General features: G+C 39.7%; 1 protein-coding gene across 1 annotated transcript in view; it reads left to right on the top strand.

Moving 5' to 3' along the window:
• vipr1b (vasoactive intestinal peptide receptor 1) overlaps window positions 1-18,331 on the top strand; it is a 232,596-nt gene that overhangs the window by 69,812 nt on the left and 144,453 nt on the right.

The raw sequence follows: 18,331 nt of genomic DNA, 5'->3' as shown, positions 1-18,331 counted from the left end.
CATTACTTTCCTTCCCTACGGCGTTGAAGGCTCCCAGGCAGCAATTTACAGAAAATGGGGAAACAGCAGGATTATATAAAGGAGAGCGAAAGTTATGGCCAGCATCCATAGTGAACACCCCCCCCCCCCCCCCCCCCCCATCACACACCCCCTCCATCACACACCCCCTCCATCGCACTAGACTGAAATCCTCATTCAGATTTTTATTATATGTGTATTGGATACGAAACAGAATAATATCGTGCAGAGTGGTACTGTAAACTTTTGGCCTGAATGCTTTTTTTTTTTTTTACATGAATATAAAGTAGGCTTTATAATCCCTGTCCATTTTAGTTTGGTGTTGTAGTGTCTTATGGAAAACAGATCTTCTGTCTGCTGGGTCACTGGAGTGTGCAACAGGGAGTCCTGGTTGACTTTTTTTTAAGTCAGAGGAAGCTGTAAAAGTAAAGGACAGATTGCAATTTACTAGGGGGGAGGTGTGCTGAAAAATCGTGGAGGGTTGTTAAACTTTTTTGTTGTTGCTATGGGTAGAGTTTTTATTGGGTACAGGGAGTGTAGTGTATTTTGTCCTCTGGTTTATATTCCCTCTTTTCCCCTGGTTTATATTCCCTCTTTTTCCCCTGGTTTATATTCCCTCTTTTCCCCTGTTTTATATCCTGGTTTATATTCCCTCTTTTCCCCTGGTTTATATTCCCTCTTTACCCCTGGTTTATATTCCCTCGTTTCCCCTGGTTTATATTCCCTCGTTTCCCCTGTTTTATACTCCCTTGTTTCCCCTGTTTTATATTCCCTTGTTTCCCCTGGTTTATATTCCCTCTTTTCCCCTGGTTTATATTCCCTCGTTTCCCCTGGTTTATATTCCCTCGTTTCCCCTGTTTTATATTCCCTTGTTTCCCCTGGTTTATATTCCCTCTTTTCCCCTGGTTTATATTCCCTCTTTTCCCCTGATTTATATCCTGGTTTATATTCCCTATTTTCCCCTGGTTTATATTCCCTCTTTTCCCCTGGTTTATATTCCCTCGTTTCACATGGTTTATATCCTGGTTTATATTCCCTCTTTTCCCCTGGTTTATATTCTGGTTTATATTCCCTCGTTTCCCCTGGTTTATATTCCCTCTTTTCCCCTGGTTTATATTCCCTCGTTTCCCCTGGTTTATATTCCCTCGTTTCCCCTGTTTTATATTCCCTTGTTTCCCCTGGTTTATATTCCCTCTTTTCCCCTGGTTTATATTCCCTCTTTTCCCCTGATTTATATCCTGGTTTATATTCCCTATTTTCCCCTGGTTTATATTCCCTCTTTTCCCCTGGTTTATATTCCCTCGTTTCACATGATTTATATCCTGGTTTATATTCCCTCTTTTCCCCTGGTTTATATTCTGGTTTATATTCCCTCGTTTCCCCTGGTTTATATTCCCTCTTTTCCCCTGGTTTATATTCCCTCTTTACCCCTGGTTTATATTCCCTCGTTTCACATGGTTTATATCCTGGTTTATATTCCCTCTTTTCCCCTGGTTTATATTCTGGTTTATATTCCCTCTTTTCCCCTGGTTTATATTCCCTCTTTTCCCCTGGTTTATATTCCCTCGTTTCCCCTGGTTTATATTCCCTCGTTTCCCCTGGTTTATATTCCCTCGTTTCCCCTGGTTTATATTCCCTCTTTTCCCCTGGTTTATATTCCCTCTTTACCCCTGGTTTATATTCCCTCGTTTCACATGGTTTATATCCTGGTTTATATTCCCTCTTTTCCCCTGGTTTACATCCTGGTTTATATCCTGGTTTATATTCCCTCTTATCCCCTGGTTTACATCCTGGTTCATATCCTGGTTTATATTCCCTATTTTCCCCTGGTTTATATCCTGGTTTATATTCCCTCTTTTCCCCTGGTTTACATCCTGGTTTATATCCTGGTTTATATTCCCTCTTATCCCCTGGTTTACATCCTGGTTCATATCCTGGTTTATATTCCCTATTTTCCCCTGGTTTATATCCTGGTTTATATTCCCTCTTTTCCCCTGGTTTACATCCTGGTTTATATCCTGGTTTATATTCCCTCTTTTCCCCTGGTTTATATCCTGGTTTATATCCTGGTTTATATTCTCTCTTTTCCCCTGGTTTATATTCCCCCTTTTCCCCTGGTTTATATCCTGGTTTATATTCCCTCTTTTCCCCTGTTTTGTATCCTGGTTTATATTCCCTCTTTTCTCCTGGTTTATATCCTGGTTTATATCCTGGTTTATATCCTGGTTTATATTCCCTCTTTTCCCCTGGTTTATATCCTGGTTTATATTCCCTCTTTTCCCCTGGTTTATATCCTGGTTTATATTCCCTCTTTTCCCCTGTTTTATAACCTGGTTTATATCTTGGTTTATATCCTGGTTTATATCCTGGTTTATATTCTGGTTTATATCCTGGTTTTCTATTCCCTCTTTCCCCTTGTTTATATCCTGGTTTATATCCTGGTTTATATTCCCTCTTTCCCCTGTTTTCTATCCTGGTTTATATTCCCTCTTTTCCCCTGGTTTATATTCCCTCGTTTCCCCTGGTTTATATTCCCTTGTTTCCCCTGGTTTATATTCCCTCTTTACCCCTGGTTTATATTCCCTCGTTTCACATGGTTTATATCCTGGTTTATATTCCCTCTTTTCCCCTGGTTTATATTCTGGTTTATATTCCCTCTTTTCCCCTGGTTTATATTCCCTCTTTTCCCCTGGTTTCTATTCCCTATTTTCCCCTGGTTTATATTCCTTCGTTTCCCCTGGTTTATATTCCCTCTTTTCCACTGGTTTATATTCCCTCTTTACCCCTGGTTTATATTCCCTCGTTTCACATGGTTTATATCCTGGTTTATATTCCCTCTTTTCCCCTGGTTTATATCCTGGTTTATATCCTGGTTTATATTCCCTCTTTTCCCCTGGTTTACATCCTGGTTTATATCCTGGTTTATATTCCCTCTTTTCCCCTGGTTTACATCCTGGTTTATATCCTGGTTTATATTCCCTCTTTTCCCCTGGTTTATATCCTGGTTTATATCCTGGTTTATATTCCCTCTTTTCCCCTGGTTTACATCCTGGTTTATATCCTGGTTTATATTGCCTCTTTTCCCCTGGTTTATATCCTGGTTTATATCCTGGTTTATATTCCCTCTTTTCCCCTGTTTTATATCCTGGTTTATATTCCCTCTTTTCCCCTGGTTTATATCCTGGTTTATATTCCCTCTTTTCCCCTGTTTTATATCCTGGTTTATATTCCCTCTTTTCCCCTGGTTTACATCCTGGTTTATATCCTGGTTTATATTCCCTCTTTTCCCCTGGTTTACATCCTGGTTTATATCCTGGTTTATATTCCCTCTTTTCCCCTGGTTTATATCCTGGTTTATATCCTGGTTTATATTCCCTCTTTTCCCCTGGTTTACATCCTGGTTTATATCCTGGTTTATATTGCCTCTTTTCCCCTGGTTTATATCCTGGTTTATATCCTGGTTTATATTCCCTCTTTTCCCCTGTTTTATATCCTGGTTTATATTCCCTCTTTTCCCCTGGTTTATATCCTGGTTTATATTCCCTCTTTTCCCCTGTTTTATATCCTGGTTTATATTCCCTCTTTTCCCCTGGTTTATATTCTGGTGTATATTCCCTCTTTCCCCTGGTTTATATCCTGGTTTATATCCTGGTTTATATTCCCTCGTTTCCCCTGTTTTATATCCTGGTTTATATTCCTTCTTTTCCCCTGGTTTATATTCTGGTTTATATCCTGGTTTATATTCCCTCTTTCCCCTGTTTTATATCCTGGTTTATATTCTGGTTTATATCCTGGTTTATATCCTGGTTTATATTCTGGTTTATATCCTGGTTTATATTCCCTCTTTCCCCTGTTTTATATCCTGGTTTATATTCTGGTTTATATCCTGGTTTATATCTTGGTTTATATCCTGGTTTATATCCTGGTTTATATTCCCTCTTTCCCCTGTTTTATATCCTGGTTTATATTCTGGTTTATATCCTGGTTTATATTCCCTCTTTTCCCCTGTTTTATATCCTGGTTTATATTCCTTCTTTTCCCCTGTTTTATATCCTGGTTTATATTCCTTCTTTTCCCCTGTTTTATATCCTGGTTTATATTCCCTCTTTCCCCTGTTTTATATCCTGGTTTATATTCTGGTTTATATCCTGGTTTATATTCCCTCTTTTCCCCTGTTTTATATCCTGGTTTATATTCCTTATTTTCCCCTGGTTTATATTCTGGTTTATATCCTGGTTTATATTCCCTCTTTCCCCTGTTTTATATCCTGGTTTATATTCTGGTTTATATCCTGGTTTATATCCTGGTTTATATTCTGGTTTATATCCTGGTTTATAGTCCCTCTTTCCCCTGTTTTATATCCTGGTTTATATTCTGGTTTATATCCTGGTTTATATCTTGGTTTATATCCTGGTTTATATCCTGGTTTATATTCCCTCTTTCCCCTGTTTTATATCCTGGTTTATATTCTAATTATATCCTGGTTTATATTCCCTCTTTTCCCCTGTTTTATATCCTGGTTTATATTCCTTCTTTTCCCCTGTTTTATATCCTGGTTTATATTCCTTCTTTTCCCCTGTTTTATATCCTGGTTTATATTCCCTCTTTCCCCTGTTTTATATCCTGGTTTATATTCTGGTTTATATCCTGGTTTATATTCCCTCTTTCCCCTGTTTTATATCCTGGTTTATATTCTGGTTTATATCCTGGTTTATATTCCCTCTTTTCCCCTGTTTTATATCCTGGTTTATGTTCCTTCTTTTCCCCTGTTTTATATCCTGGTTTATATTCCCTCTTTTCCCCTGGTTTATATTCCCTCTTTACCCCTGGTTTATATTCCCTCGTTTCCCCTGTTTTATATTCCCTCGTTTCCCCTGTTTTATATTCCCTTGTTTCCCCTGGTTTATATTCCCTCTTTTCCCCTGGTTTATATTCCCTCGTTTCCCCTGGTTTATATTCCCTCGTTTCCCCTGTTTTATATTCCCTTGTTTCCCCTGGTTTATATTCCCTCTTTTCCCCTGGTTTATATTCCCTCTTTCCCCTGTTTTATATCCTGGTTTATATTCTGGTTTATATCCTGGTTTATATCTTGGTTTATATCCTGGTTTATATCCTGGTTTATATTCCCTCTTTCCCCTGTTTTATATCCTGGTTTATATTCTGGTTTATATCCTGGTTTATATTCCCTCTTTTCCCCTGTTTTATATCCTGGTTTATATTCCTTCTTTTCCCCTGTTTTATATCCTGGTTTATATTCCTTCTTTTCCCCTGTTTTATATCCTGGTTTATATTCCCTCTTTCCCCTGTTTTATATCCTGGTTTATATTCTGGTTTATATCCTGGTTTATATTCCCTCTTTCCCCTGTTTTATATCCTGGTTTATATTCTGGTTTATATCCTGGTTTATATTCCCTCTTTTCCCCTGTTTTATATCCTGGTTTATATTCCTTATTTTCCCCTGGTTTATATTATGGTTTATATCCTGGTTTATATTCCCTCTTTCCCCTGTTTTATATCCTGGTTTATATTCTGGTTTATATCCTGGTTTATATCCTGGTTTATATTCTGGTTTATATCCTGGTTTATAGTCCCTCTTTCCCCTGTTTTATATCCTGGTTTATATTCTGGTTTATATCCTGGTTTATATCTTGGTTTATATCCTGGTTTATATCCTGGTTTATAATCCCTCTTTCCCCTGTTTTATATCCTGGTTTATATTCTGGTTTATATCCTGGTTTATATTCCCTCTTTTCCCCTGTTTTATATCCTGGTTTATATTCCTTCTTTTCCCCTGTTTTATATCCTGGTTTATATTCCTTCTTTTCCCCTGTTTTATATCCTGGTTTATATTCCCTCTTTCCCCTGTTTTATATCCTGGTTTATATTCTGGTTTATATCCTGGTTTATATTCCCTCTTTCCCCTGTTTTATATCCTGGTTTATATTGTGGTTTATATCCTGGTTTATATTCCCTCTTTTCCCCTGTTTTATATCCTGGTTTATGTTCCTTCTTTTCCCCTGTTTTATATCCTGGTTTATATTCCCTCTTTTCCCCTGGTTTATATTCCCTCTTTACCCCTGGTTTATATTCCCTCGTTTCCCCTGTTTTATATTCCCTCGTTTCCCCTGTTTTATATTCCCTTGTTTCCCCTGGTTTATATTCCCTCTTTTCCCCTGGTTTATATTCCCTCGTTTCCCCTGGTTTATATTCCCTCGTTTCCCCTGTTTTATATTCCCTTGTTTCCCCTGGTTTATATTCCCTCTTTTCCCCTGGTTTATATTCCCTCTTTTCCCCTGATTTATATCCTGGTTTATATTCCCTATTTTCCCCTGGTTTATATTCCCTCTTTTCCCCTGGTTTATATTCCCTCGTTTCACATGGTTTATATCCTGGTTTATATTCCCTCTTTTCCCCTGGTTTATATTCTGGTTTATATTCCCTCGTTTCCCCCGGTTTATATTCCCTCTTTTCCCCTGGTTTATATTCCCTCTTTACCCCTGGTTTATATTCCCTCGTTTCACATGGTTTATATCCTGGTTTATATTCCCTCTTTTCCCCTGGTTTATATTCTGGTTTATATTCCCTCTTTTCCCCTGGTTTATATTCCCTCTTTTCCTCTGGTTTATATTCCCTCGTTTCCCCTGGTTTATATTCCCTCGTTTCCCCTGGTTTATATTCCCTCGTTTCCCCTGGTTTATATTCCCTCTTTTCCCCTGGTTTGTATTCCCTCTTTACCCCTGGTTTATATTCCCTCGTTTCACATGGTTTATATCCTGGTTTATATTCCCTTTTTTCCCCTGGTTTATATCCTGGTTTATATTCCCTCTTTTCCCCTGGTTTACATCCTGGTTTATATCCTGGTTTATATTCCCTCTTATCCCCTGGTTTACATCCTGGTTCATATCCTGGTTTATATTCCCTATTTTCCCCTGGTTTATATCCTGGTTTATATTCCCTCTTTTCCCCTGGTTTACATCCTGGTTTATATCCTGGTTTATATTCCCTCTTTTCCCCTGGTTTATATCCTGGTTTATATCCTGGTTTATATTCTCTCTTTTCCCCTGGTTTATATTCCCCCTTTTCCCCTGGTTTATATCCTGGTTTATATTCCCTCTTTTCCCCTGTTTTGTATCCTGGTTTATATTCCCTCTTTTCTCCTGGTTTATATCCTGGTTTATATCCTGGTTTATATCCTGGTTTATATTCCCTCTTTTCCCCTGGTTTATATCCTGGTTTATATTCCCTCTTTTCCCCTGGTTTATATCCTGGTTTATATTCCCTCTTTTCCCCTGTTTTATAACCTGGTTTATATCTTGGTTTATATCCTGGTTTATATCCTGGTTTATATTCTGGTTTATATCCTGGTTTATATTCCCTCTTTCCCCTTGTTTATATACTGGTTTATATCCTGGTTTATATTCCCTCTTTTCCCCTGTTTTCTATCCTGGTTTATATTCCCTCTTTTCCCCTGGTTTATATTCCCTCGTTTCCCCTGGTTTATATTCCCTTGTTTCCCCTGGTTTATATTCCCTCTTTACCCCTGGTTTATATTCCCTCGTTTCACATGGTTTATATCCTGGTTTATATTCCCTCTTTTCCCCTGGTTTATATTCTGGTTTATATTCCCTCTTTTCCCCTGGTTTATATTCCCTCTTTTCCCCTGGTTTCTATTCCCTATTTTCCCCTGGTTTATATTCCCTCGTTTCCCCTGGTTTATATTCCCTCTTTTCCCCTGGTTTATATTCCCTCTTTACCCCTGGTTTATATTCCCTCGTTTCCCCTGTTTTATATTCCCTCGTTTCCCCTGTTTTATATTCCCTTGTTTCCCCTGGTTTATATTCCCTCTTTTCCCCTGGTTTATATTCCCTCGTTTCCCCTGGTTTATATTCCCTCGTTTCCCCTGTTTTATATTCCCTTGTTTCCCCTGGTTTATATTCCCTCTTTTCCCCTGGTTTATATTCCCTCTTTTCCCCTGATTTATATCCTGGTTTATATTCCCTATTTTCCCCTGGTTTATATTCCCTCTTTTCCCCTGGTTTATATTCCCTCGTTTCACATGGTTTATATCCTGGTTTATATTCCCTCTTTTCCCCTGGTTTATATTCTGGTTTATATTCCCTCGTTTCCCCCGGTTTATATTCCCTCTTTTCCCCTGGTTTATATTCCCTCTTTACCCCTGGTTTATATTCCCTCGTTTCACATGGTTTATATCCTGGTTTATATTCCCTCTTTTCCCCTGGTTTATATTCTGGTTTATATTCCCTCTTTTCCCCTGGTTTATATTCCCTCTTTTCCTCTGGTTTATATTCCCTCGTTTCCCCTGGTTTATATTCCCTCGTTTCCCCTGGTTTATATTCCCTCGTTTCCCCTGGTTTATATTCCCTCTTTTCCCCTGGTTTGTATTCCCTCTTTACCCCTGGTTTATATTCCCTCGTTTCACATGGTTTATATCCTGGTTTATATTCCCTTTTTTCCCCTGGTTTATATCCTGGTTTATATTCCCTCTTTTCCCCTGGTTTACATCCTGGTTTATATCCTGGTTTATATTCCCTCTTATCCCCTGGTTTACATCCTGGTTCATATCCTGGTTTATATTCCCTATTTTCCCCTGGTTTATATCCTGGTTTATATTCCCTCTTTTCCCCTGGTTTACATCCTGGTTTATATCCTGGTTTATATTCCCTCTTTTCCCCTGGTTTATATCCTGGTTTATATCCTGGTTTATATTCTCTCTTTTCCCCTGGTTTATATTCCCCCTTTTCCCCTGGTTTATATCCTGGTTTATATTCCCTCTTTTCCCCTGTTTTGTATCCTGGTTTATATTCCCTCTTTTCTCCTGGTTTATATCCTGGTTTATATCCTGGTTTATATCCTGGTTTATATTCCCTCTTTTCCCCTGGTTTATATCCTGGTTTATATTCCCTCTTTTCCCCTGGTTTATATCCTGGTTTATATTCCCTCTTTTCCCCTGTTTTATAACCTGGTTTATATCTTGGTTTATATCCTGGTTTATATCCTGGTTTATATTCTGGTTTATATCCTGGTTTATATTCCCTCTTTCCCCTTGTTTATATACTGGTTTATATCCTGGTTTATATTCCCTCTTTTCCCCTGTTTTCTATCCTGGTTTATATTCCCTCTTTTCCCCTGGTTTATATTCCCTCGTTTCCCCTGGTTTATATTCCCTTGTTTCCCCTGGTTTATATTCCCTCTTTACCCCTGGTTTATATTCCCTCGTTTCACATGGTTTATATCCTGGTTTATATTCCCTCTTTTCCCCTGGTTTATATTCTGGTTTATATTCCCTCTTTTCCCCTGGTTTATATTCCCTCTTTTCCCCTGGTTTCTATTCCCTATTTTCCCCTGGTTTATATTCCCTCGTTTCCCCTGGTTTATATTCCCTCTTTTCCACTGGTTTATATTCCCTCTTTACCCCTGGTTTATATTCCCTCGTTTCACATGGTTTATATCCTGGTTTATATTCCCTCTTTTCCCCTGGTTTATATCCTGGTTTATATCCTGGTTTATATTCCCTCTTTTCCCCTGGTTTACATCCTGGTTTATATCCTGGTTTATATTCCCTCTTTTCCCCTGGTTTACATCCTGGTTTATATCCTGGTTTATATTCCCTCTTTTCCCCTGGTTTATATCCTGGTTTATATCCTGGTTTATATTCCCTCTTTTCCCCTGGTTTACATCCTGGTTTATATCCTGGTTTATATTCCCTCTTTTCCCCTGGTTTATATCCTGGTTTATATCCTGGTTTATATTCCCTCTTTTCCCCTGGTTTATATCCTGGTTTATATTCCCTCTTTTCCCCTGGTTTATATTCTGGTGTATATTCCCTCTTTCCCCTGGTTTATATCCTGGTTTATATCCTGGTTTATATTCCCTCGTTTCCCCTGTTTTATATCCTGGTTTATATTCCTTCTTTTCCCCTGGTTTATATTCTGGTTTATATCCTGGTTTATATTCCCTCTTTCCCCTGTTTTATATCCTGGTTTATATTCTGGTTTATATCCTGGTTTATATCCTGGTTTATATTCTGGTTTATATCCTGGTTTATATTCCCTCTTTCCCCTGTTTTATATCCTGGTTTATATTCTGGTTTATATCCTGGTTTATATCTTGGTTTATATCCTGGTTTATATCCTGGTTTATATTCCCTCTTTCCCCTGTTTTATATCCTGGTTTATATTCTGGTTTATATCCTGGTTTATATTCCCTCTTTTCCCCTGTTTTATATCCTGGTTTATATTCCTTCTTTTCCCCTTTTTTATATCCTGGTTTATATTCCTTCTTTTCCCCTGTTTTATATCCTGGTTTATATTCCCTCTTTCCCCTGTTTTATATCCTGGTTTATATTCTGGTTTATATCCTGGTTTATATTCCCTCTTTCCCCTGTTTTATATCCTGGTTTATATTCTGGTTTATATCCTGGTTTATATTCCCTCTTTTCCCCTGTTTTATATCCTGGTTTATATCCCTTATTTTCCCCTGGTTTATATTCTGGTTTATATCCTGGTTTATATTCCCTCTTTCCCCTGTTTTATATCCTGGTTTATATTCTGGTTTATATCCTGGTTTATATCCTGGTTTATATTCTGGTTTATATCCTGGTTTATAGTCCCTCTTTCCCCTGTTTTATATCCTGGTTTATATTCTGGTTTAATACCTGGTTTATATCTTCGTTTATATCCTGGTTTATATCCTGGTTTATATTCCCTCTTTCCCCTGTTTTATATCCTGGTTTATATTCTGGTTTATATCCTGGTTTATATTCCCTCTTTTCCCCTGTTTTATATCCTGGTTTATATTCCTTCTTTTCCCCTGTTTTATATCCTGGTTTATATTCCTTCTTTTCCCCTGTTTTATATCCTGGTTTATATTCCCTCTTTCCCCTGTTTTATTTCCTGGTTTATATTCTGGTTTATATCCTGGTTTATATTCCCTCTTTCCCCTGTTTTATATCCTGGTTTATATTCTGGTTTATATCCTGGTTTATATTCCCTCTTTTCCCCTGTTTTATATCCTGGTTTATGTTCCTTCTTTTCCCCTGTTTTATATCCTGGTTTATATTCCCTCTTTTCCCCTGGTTTATATTCTGGTTCATATTCCCTCTTTTCCCCTGGTTTATATCCTGGTTTATATTCTGGTTTATATTCCCTCTTTGCCCCTGGTTTATATCCTGGTTTATATCCTGGTTTATATCCTGGTTTATATACTGGTTTATATCCTGGTTTATATTCCCTCTTTTCCCCTGGTTTATATCCTGGTTTATATTCCCTCTTTTCCCTTGGTTTATATCCTGGTTTATATCCTGTTTTCTATCCTGGTTTATATTCCCTATTTTCCCCTGGTTTATATCCTGATTTATATCCTGGTTTATATTCCCTCTTTTCCCCTGGTTTATATTCCCTCTTTTCCCCTGGTTTATATCCTGGTTTATATCCTGGTTTATATCCTGGTTTATATTCCCTCTTTTCCCTTGGTTTATATCCTGGTTTATATCCTGGTTTATATCCTGATTTATATTCTGGTTTATATTCCCTCTTTTCCCCTGGTTTATATCCTGGTTTATATCCTGGTTTATATCCTGGTTTATATCCTGGTTTATAACCTGGTTTATATCCTGGTTTATATTCTGATTTATTTCCCTCTTTTCCCCTGGTTTATATCCTGGTTTATATCCTGGTTTATATTCCCTCTTTTCCCATGGTTTATATTCTGGTTTATATTCCCTCTTTTCCCTGGTTTATATCCTGGTTTATATCCTGGTTTTCTATTCCCTCTTTTCCCCTGTTTTATATCCTGGTTTATATTCCCTCTTTCCCCTGGTTTATATCCTGGTTTATATCCTGGTTTATATTCCCTCTTTTCCCCTGGTTTACATCCTGGTTTATATTCTGGTTTATATTCCCTCTTTTCCCCTGGTTTATATCCTGGTTTATATTCCCTCTTTTCCCCTGGTTTATATTCCCTCTTTTCAGAGTTGAATCCCACTGGTGTAGACAATGTGTTCTTCTGTTGCTTTCCCCACATCTCACATATCATATCTCTCTATATATCTATGGTATCTCTCTATATCTCTATAGTATCTCTCTATTTCTATATATCTCTATGGTATCTCTGTATATATCTATAGTATCTCTATATTTCTATATATCTCTATGGTATCTCTGTATATATCTATAGTATCTCTCTATTTCTATATATCTCTATGGTATCTCTATAGTATCTCTCTATTTCTATATATCTCTATGGTATCTCTGTATATATCTATAGTATCTCTCTATTTCTATATATCTCTATGGTATCTCTGTATATATCTATAGTATCTCTCTATTTCTATATATCTCTATGGTATCTCTCTATATCTCTATAGTATCTCTCTATTTCTATATATCTCTATGGTTTCTCTCTATATCTCAATCGAATCTATCAATATCTCTATTGTATTTATCTGTATCTCTACATCTTTCTTTTTGTATTTTTTTATTTCACCTTTATTTAACCAGGTAGGCTAGATGAGAACACCTTTATTTAACCAGGTGGCTAGTTGAGAACACCTTTATTTAACCAGGTAGGCTAGTTGAGAACACCTTTATTTAACCAGGTAGGCTAGATGAGAACACCTTTATTTAACCAGGTAGGCTAGATGAGAACACGTTCTCATTTGCAACTGCGACCTGGCCAAGATAAAGCAAAGCAGTTCAACATATACAACAACACAGAGTTACACATGGAATAAACAAACATACAATCAATAATACAGTAGAGAAATCTATATACAGCATGTGCAAATGAGGTAGGATAAGAGAAGTAAGGCAATAAATAGACCATGGTGGCAAAGTAATTACAATATAGCAATTAAACACTGGAATGGTAGGATGTGCAGAAGATGAATGTGCAAGTAGAGATACTGGGGTGCAAAGGAGCAAAATAAATAAATAAATACAGTATGGGGATGTGGTAGATTGGATGGGCTACTTACAGATGACCTATGTACAGCTGCAGTGATCTGTGAGCTGCTCTGACAACTTGTGCTTAAAGCTAGTGAGGGAGGTAAGAGTCTCCAGCTTCAGAGATTTTTGCAGTTCGTTCTAGTCATTGGCAGCAGAGAACTGGAAGGAGAGGCGGCCTAGGGAAGAATTGACTTTGGGGGTGACCAGTGAGATATACCTGCTGGAGCGCGTGTGACGGGTGGGTGCTGCTATGGTGACCAGTGAGCTGAGATAAGGCGGGGCTTTACCTAGCAGAGACTTATAGATGACCTGGAGCCAGTGGGTTTGGCAACGAGTATGAAGCGAGGGCTAGCCAACGAGAGCATACAGGTCGCAGTGGTTGGTAGTGTATGGGGCTTTGGTGACAAAATAGATGGCACTGTGATAGACTACATCCAGTTTGTTGAGTAGAGTGTTGGAGGCTATTTTTGTAAATGGCATCGCCAAAGTCGAGGATCGGTAGGATGGTCAGTTTTATGAAGATATGTTTGGCAGCATGAGTGAAGTATGCTTTGTTGCGAAATAGGAAGCCGATTCTGGATTTAATTTTGGATTGGAGATTTAATGTGACTCTGGAAGGAGAGTTTACAGTCTAACCAGACACCTAGGTATTTTTAGTTGTCCACATATTCTAAGTCAGAGCCGTCCAGAGTAGTGATGCTAGACTGGTGGGCAGGTGCGGGCAGCGATCGAATGCAGAGCATGCATTTAGTTTTACTTGCATTTAAGAGCAGTTGGAGGCCAGGAAAAGATAGTTGTATGGCATTGAAGCTCATCTGGAGGGTAGTTAACACAGTGTCCAACAAAGGGCCAGAGGTATACAGAATGGTATCATCTGCGTAGAGGTAGATCAGAGAATCACCAGCAGCGAGAGAGACATCTTTGATGTATACAGAGAAGAGAGTCGGCCCGAGAATTGAACCCTGTGGCACCCCCATAGAGACTGCCAAAGGTTTGGACAACAGGCCCTCCGATTTGACATACTGAACTCTTTCGGATAAGTAGTTGGTGTACCAAGCGAGGCAATATTTGAGAAACCAAGGCTGTTGAGTCTGCCTATAAGAATGTTGTGATTGACAGAATCGAAAGCCTTAGCCAGGTTGATGAATACGGCTGCACAGTAATGTCTCTTATCGATGGCGGTTATGATATCGTTTAAGACCTTGAGCGTGTCTCAGGTTCACCCATGACCAGCTCTGAAACTAGATTGTATAGCGGAGAAGTTCGAAATGGTCGGTAATCTGTTTGTTAGCTTGGCTTTCAAAGACCTTAGAAAGGCAGGGTAGAATAGATATAGGTCTGTAGCAGTTTGGGTCTAGAGTGTCACCCCCTTTGAAGAGGGGGATGACCGCGGAAGCTTTTCAATCTATTGGAATCTCAGACGATACGAAATAGAGGTTGAACAGGCTAGTAATAGGGATTGCAACAATTTTGGCAGATAATTTTAGAAAGAGAGGGACCAGATTGTCTAGCCCGGCTGATTTGTAGGGTCCAGATTTTGCAGCTCTTTCAGAACATCAGCTATCTGGATTTGGGTGAAGGAGAAGTTGGAGGTTTGAGCGAGTTGCTGTGGGGAGCGCAGGGCAGTTGACCAGGGTAGGTGTAGCCAGGTGGAAAGCATGGCCAGCCGTAGAAAAATGCTTCTTGAAATTTTCAATTATTGTGGATTTATCGGTAGTGACAGTGTTTCCTAGCCTCAGTGCAGTGGGCAGCTGGGTGGAGGTGTTCTTATTGTCCATGGACTTTACAGTGTCCCAGAACTTTTTTGAGTTTGTGCTATAGGATGCAAATTTCTGTTTGAAAAAGCTAGCCTTAACTTTCCTGACTGTCTGTGTATATTAGTTCCTAACTTCCCTGAAAAGTTGCAAATCACGGGGGATATTTGATGCTAATGCATAAGGCCACAGGATGTTTTTGTGCAGGTCTAGGGTAGACAGGTCTGGAGTGAACCAAGGGCTAAATCTATTCCTGGTTCTACATTTTTTGAATGGTGCATGCTTATTTAAGATTGTGAGTAAGCACTTTTAAAGAATAACCAGGCATCCTCTACTGACAGGATGCGGTCAATGTCATTCAAGGATACCGCGGCCAGGTCGATTAGAAAGGCCTGTTCGCTGAAGTGATTTAGGGAGCGTTTGACAGTGATGAGGGGTGGTCGTTTGACCGCAGACACATTACGGATACAGGCAATGAGGCAGAGATCGCTGAGATCTTGGTTGAAAACAGCAGAGGTGTATTTGGAGGGCGAGTTAGGATGATATCTATGAGGGTGCCCGTGTTTACGGATTTGGGGTTGTACCTGGTAGGTTCATTGAGAATTTGTGTTAGATTGAGGGCATCAAGCTTAGATTGTAGGATGGCCGGGGTTTAAGCATTTCCCAGTTTAAGTCAACTAGCAGCACGAGCTCAGAAGATAGATGGGGGGCAATTAATTCACATATGGTGTCCAGGGCACAGCTGGGGGCAGAGGGTGAGGGAGAGGGTGAGGCAGAGGGAGACTTGTTTCTGAAAAGGTGAATTTGTAGGAGTAGTAGCTCGAATTGTTTTTGTACAGACCTGGATAGTAAGACAGAACTCTGCAGGCTATCTCTGCAGTAGATTGCAACACCGCCCCTTTTGGGAGTTCTATCTTGGCGGAAAATGTTATATTTAGGGATGAAAATTTTGGTGGTCTTCCTAAGCCACTATTCAGACACGGCTAAGACATCCGGGTTGGCAGAATGTGCTAAAGCAGTGAATAAAGCTAACTTAGGGAGGAGGCTTCTAATGTTAACATGCATGAAACCAAGGCTTTTACAATTACAGAAGTCAACAAATGAGAGCACCTGGGGAGTAGGAGTGGAGCTAGGTACTACAGGACCTGGATTAACCTCAACATCACCTAGGCGTTGAGTAATCATGAGAGAAATATAAACCAGGTGATGTCATCGCATATGTGAGAGGTGGAAGAACATGGTTGGTTAAGGCATGTTGAGCAGGTCTAGAGGCTCTACAGTGAAATTAAACAGTAATCACTAACCAGGACAGTAATGGACAAGTCATATTGATATTAGGTGAGAGGCATTCGTAGCCAAGTGATCGTATGGGTTCAGTGAGTGGTTGGGCTGGCTAGGGACACGGTGATTCAGGCAGTTAGCAGGCCGGGGCTAGCAAGCTAGCAGTTAGCAGGCCAGGGCTAGCTATCTAGCATAAGGACCTTAGAGGGACGTTGCGATGGGGGAAAGTCTGTTTTTGCCTCCTCGTGCGGTGATGTCGATAGACCAGTCGTGGAATTAGTAGGAGTCCAAGTAGCAGATGGGTCCAAGTCCAATTGGCAAAATGGGTATAGTGGTCCAAGAAACTGTCCGGTGGATCAGCTAACAGTCCAATATACTACATGCTATATATACCCGCAGGCTGCGGGCCTATTGGGATCCTCGAGCAGATTATGTCGGTATTCCAGTCGTGAAGGATCCGCGGGGTTCCGTGCCCTGTACCTGCAGTAGAAGGTGTCCGGATATTGTAGCCAAGGAGTGGGCTTCAGGAGTAGCCCAGGAGCCCTACCCGGGAGATGGGTCTAGCATGGGCTAGCTCCAGGCTAGTTGGTGCCTGCTCCGGGATGGAAACGTTAGCCAGGAGTAGTCAAGCTGCGATGAATCAGATGAAAAGGTTCAGAGTTTGCAGTGGGAATCCAGGGATATGGCGAGAAAAATAGGTCCGGTATGCTCTGGTTTGAAACGCTTTGTACGAACTGGCGAGAGTTTTCCAAGCTGAAGGTTAGCTGATGACCGCTAGCAGTGGTTAGCTGACTGATAGCTGGTAGCTAGTTAGCTGGCTAGCTTCTGTTGGGGGATTCCGGTTCGAAAGTAAAGAAAAATAAAGTGCCTTGCGAAAGTATTCGGCCCCCTTGAACTTTGAGACCTTTTGCCGCATTTCAGGCTTCAAACATAAAGATATAAAACTTTTTGTGAAGAATCAACAACAAGTGGGACACAATCATGAAGTGGAACGACATTTATTGGATATTTCAAACTTTTTTAACAAATCAAAAACTGAAAAATTGGGCGTGCAAAATTATTCAGCTCCCTTAAGTTAATACTTTGTAGCGCCACCTTTTGCTGCAATTATAGCTGTAAGTCGCTTGGGGTATGTCTCTATCAGTTTTGCACACCGAGAGACTGAAATTTTTTCCCATTCCTACTTGCAAAACAGCTCGAGCTCAGTGAGGTTGGATGGAGAGCATTTGTGAACAGCAGTTTTCAGTTCTTTCCACAGATTCTCAATTGGATTCAGGTCTGGACTTTGACTTGGCCATTCTAACACCTGGATATGTTTATTTTTGAACCATTCCATTGTAGATTTTGCTTTATGTTTTGGATCATTGTCTTGTTGGAAGACAAATCTCCGTCCCAGTCTCAGGTCTTTTGCAGACTCCATCAGGTTCATTCTTCCAGAATGGTCCTGTATTTGGCTCCATCCATCTTCCCATCAATTTTAACCATCTTCCCTGTCCCTGCTGAAGAAAAGCAGGCCCAAACCATGATGCTGCCACCACCATGTTTGACAGTGGGGATGGTGTGTTCAGGGTGATGAGCTGTGTTGCTTTTACGCCAAACATAACGTTTTGCATTGTTGCCAAAAAGTTAAATTTTGGTTTCATCTGACCAGAGCACCTTCTTCCACATGTTTGGTGTGTCTCCCAGGTGGCTTGTGGCAAACTTTAAACGACACTTTTTATGGACATCTTTAAGAAATGGCTTTCTTCTTGCCACTCTTCCATAAAGGCCAGATTTGTGCAATATACGACTGATTGTTGTCCTATGGACAGAGTCTCCCACCTCAGCTGTAGATCTCTGCAGTTCATCCAGAGTGATCATGGGCCTCTTGGCTGCATCTCTGATCAGTCTTCTCCTTGTATGAGCTGAAAGTTTAGAGGGACGGCCAGGTCTTGGTAGATTTGCAGTGGTCTGATACTCCTTCCATTTCAATATTATCGCTTGCACAGTGCTCCTTGGGTTGTTTAAAGCTTGGGAAATATTTTTGTATCCAAATCCGGCTTTAAACTTCTTCACAACAGTATCTCAGACCTGCCTGGTGTGTTCCTTGTTCTTCATGATGCTCTCTGCGCTTTTGACGGACCTCTGAGACCATCACAGTGCAGGTGCATTTATACGGAGACTTGATTACACACAGGTGGATTGTATTTATCATCATTAGTCATTTAGGTCAACATTGGATCATTCAGAGATCCTCACTGAACTTCTGGAGAGAGTTTGCTGCACTGAAAGTAAAGGGGCTGAATAATTTTGCACGCCCAATTTTTCAGTTTT

The sequence above is a fragment of the Oncorhynchus mykiss genome, chromosome 15 (genome assembly GCF_013265735.2).
Source record: "Oncorhynchus mykiss isolate Arlee chromosome 15, USDA_OmykA_1.1, whole genome shotgun sequence".
NCBI classification, from domain to species: domain Eukaryota; kingdom Metazoa; phylum Chordata; class Actinopteri; order Salmoniformes; family Salmonidae; genus Oncorhynchus; species Oncorhynchus mykiss.
The sequence above is the reverse complement of the archived record's forward strand: the minus strand, read 5'-3'. Positions and strand labels throughout refer to the sequence as shown.